The following is a 3332-nucleotide window of genomic DNA, read 5'->3' as shown; positions in this document are numbered from 1 at the left end:
CATGAATATCTAAGCTCAATGTATCAGACACCTATGAGAAACAATAAATGGGAGGTCTTTAAGATGATCCAAATCACTGATTTGCACATGAAAAATCTCTAGTCGAATTGTATAATCTCCTTTCTCCAATTTCAAAGAATACTGATGTGGATAGGCATCACCTGAACCCATTTGCCTTTTTTCTTGTCAAAAATAATCCATAGTTGGCTGTCAAATCCTGACTCATATAACAATTCACAAAGAAGTGGACAGCAAATTCTTACTTCTCCACTCTTGGGTTGATGAAAGTTTTAAGTCAGGGCCATTCCATAAAACTGGCAATTATTTGGCAAAACATCTCTTGATCTTAAAGGTTTGGTTTTTGCACTTACTGGATATAGTGTTTGGATACAGCTCTTCAGAATTACACAGGGAGCCAAATCTTCATACTTTAAAGAGGACTGAACTTCAAAATAATTGATTCCTTCAGATGCATGCAGGACAAGAAAAGCTTCAGTCAGTATGCCTTTTTCTGGAAGGAAACAAAACTTATAAAATTGGTGACTTCCAAATGCTCTTTGCTTCACAACCAGTACTACATGAAGAACACCTTTGCCAATACCTCAGAAGAACATGAACACACAGTAACTTCAGCCCATTTTGTGCAGTCAGGAACCTCAACAAAATGCCTTCAAATTTGACAGGGTTTAAAATGTACACCTGTAAAGACCATAATGTGATAACTAATTTACTTTCCTATAACTGCAGTGACTGGAACTCTGAATAGGGGACCTACATTGGAGGATGCTGTATCATAGCCACATGCCTCTGTATAATGCAATCCTTCTCTTATTGAGATCCACACATATTTTTATGTGTCGACACTGATTCATAAGATCCAATTGGCTGGGACATTGAACCCAAGATGAATTTGAAGTTAAAGCTAAATGACGCTGGAGGGGTATTTTTTCATAGTTTTCTGTGTTCTCCAGAAAGGCAGGCTCAATGCCAACACCATGATCTGAAGGAGTAGCCGCCTAAACAGGGTCTCAGAGGTAGATGCCATGGTTATTTCCTGTTGTAACTGTAAAACTTAATTTGTTGGGAAATGATGTATTCTGAAAAAGGTAGTCATAGGCTTTTCAATCTGAATATTGCCATATCCTTAGGCAAATACTTCTATATTGTTGTCTTTTACTGCATTGTTTTCTACAGCTCTTCTAAATGAGTGAATTGTAGTCAAAATTATTTGTTTTCATACCTGAAAGTACCAGGACAATGCCTCCACAGGCCTTGGGGAAAGACATATATTCTTTAGCTGAGTCCCCCTCAATGTCCAGTTAGGAACAGAAACAATGGCACCTCCTGGTGCACTGATGCTCACACCAACATCCCTGACAGTACTTGAGCCTCTAGAAGACCATGTATATTGATTCACAGATAATTTTTATCTCACCGAATACTCTACAACCATCATATCAGGAGAAACATAAGCACCAACACCTATCACACTTGATGCAGTGTCACCTGGACAATCAACTACATAAAGGCATGGACCATTATTTTCAGCACTTGAAACATAAATTATATTATGTTTCCATACTGCTTCATTGATTACTTCACAAATTATCCCAGAATTTGGCCAGTGAGTTGCTTCTCCATAGCTGTAGTTGACAAGAGCACTCTTATGATTTATAACTTCTATCATAGTTCTGATGAGGCTTGTGCCTGTTTCCATGGTTCTTAGCCTTGTATTACCAATCTTAATAAAGAGAATTTGAGCACCAGGAGTGACTACGTTACATTCAGGCTCTTCTGGAAAATGCCCAGCAGCTGCACTTGCTATGTGGGTTCCATGAGCTCCTGGAAAGAGTAAGAGCCTTTGTCGGCAATATCAAATTCGTTCTGTTTTCTGCAGGCTTCTGCAAGGGCCACTTTGTGAATAAGGTCCCAAAATTTTCCCTTCTGTTCTTTCTGTATCCTTTCCTTGAAAATCTTTGAATAGAAGTCATAGCCATATTTTATGCCAATATATTTTCCCGGAGGGTTGTTCAGCTTGCAGGAATCTTAAACAGTCTTCCCGAAAGACCAACCATCTTTTGGCTCTACTTCTGTAGACGTATTCACATCAACACTTACTGCTGTATCAGTGATAGCAATGAATTTTGGTTTTCCATCAGCTGTAAACTGCATGCCTCGAAACTCCGTGTCCACCCAGGTGTCCACGATGGCAATGAGCACCCGGCACGTCATACTCCTGTAGTGGCAGAGGACAAGATTAACCCGGTCTCTTTATTCAGCAGAAGATCTTGGAAAGTGAAAGGCTCCTCGGTAGAGGTGGTGGCCATGGATGGGGACTGGAGGACAGACGAGGAAGAGGCAAACTGCCAGGCTGGGCGTGGCCAAGCTGCGTGTGTACAAGCTGCACCAGAACAGCTGGAAATTGGGGGCCAGAGGTGAGTAAGACTAGACTACACTGTATCAATTTGCTTGCACTGAGGGGCATCTGGGCACAAATCCTTGACTGGATGTGTCTTAGCATATATGACAAAATGTATGAAATCTGATGTGGGGCTATGGGGGGGTGTGGATTGGGGAGATGGTCTAAATTTGAGTAAGATCTATTATATCAAATGCAAAGAAATCAAAATATTTTTAAACTAAAATAAAATATGCATTTTCTTAAAAAAACGAACAAAAAAAAATAGGTACCCCTTTCTGCGGCAGTCTTTCTGCTACACTCCAAGAACAATGGCTGCTTTTAAACATTCATACCGTCATATGGGAAAATAATTTATACGGAGTATGCAAACTAACTTGATCTTTTCTTTACAAATCCAGTATTTTATGTTAAGGAATTGTTCTTCATACTTTTTTTTTTTTCAGAGTTGAGGACCGAACCCAGGGCTTTGCGCTTGCTAGGCAAGCACTTTACCACTGAGCTAAATCCCCAACCCCTGTTCTTCATACTTTTAAGGAAGATTAAAGAACTACTGTGTTAAAAATTATAACTTATTTTCTTTTACTTATTTGATAATATGACATACTTGTTTCTAAATTAAGTTATAAAATTTACATGGCAAACAACCTCTTTCAATGATAGTTTAAATATCAAATAATTCAATAACTAATTTTGACATAAACCTATGATCCAAAATGATAAAATATAGCATATTTTATATAACTGAACACAAAATCTGAGGTTTTAGTATACTCTATTCTTTTCATATTTTTCTTCCAAATATCTTAAATAAATTATGATGTACAATGCAGGTAGCATACTGTACAGATTCAATAAGCATTCCATTTGTTTTCCTCTTTCTTTATAGCATTTCCATTTTCTTACAACCAAC

At 38.1% G+C, this 3332-nt stretch overlaps 1 pseudogene; it reads right to left on the bottom strand.

Moving 5' to 3' along the window:
- Positions 1-791: 791 nt before the first annotated feature.
- Positions 792-2327, bottom strand: LOC103746231 (annotated as a pseudogene).
- Between the last annotated feature and the right edge of the window lie 1005 nt (positions 2328-3332).

This window comes from Nannospalax galili, unplaced genomic scaffold (genome assembly GCF_000622305.1).
Source record: "Nannospalax galili isolate Female #2095 unplaced genomic scaffold, S.galili_v1.0 scaffold3, whole genome shotgun sequence".
Classification (NCBI taxonomy): Eukaryota; Metazoa; Chordata; class Mammalia; order Rodentia; family Spalacidae; genus Nannospalax; species Nannospalax galili.
Note: the sequence above shows the minus strand (reverse complement) of the source record. Positions and strands in the feature narration are given on the sequence as shown.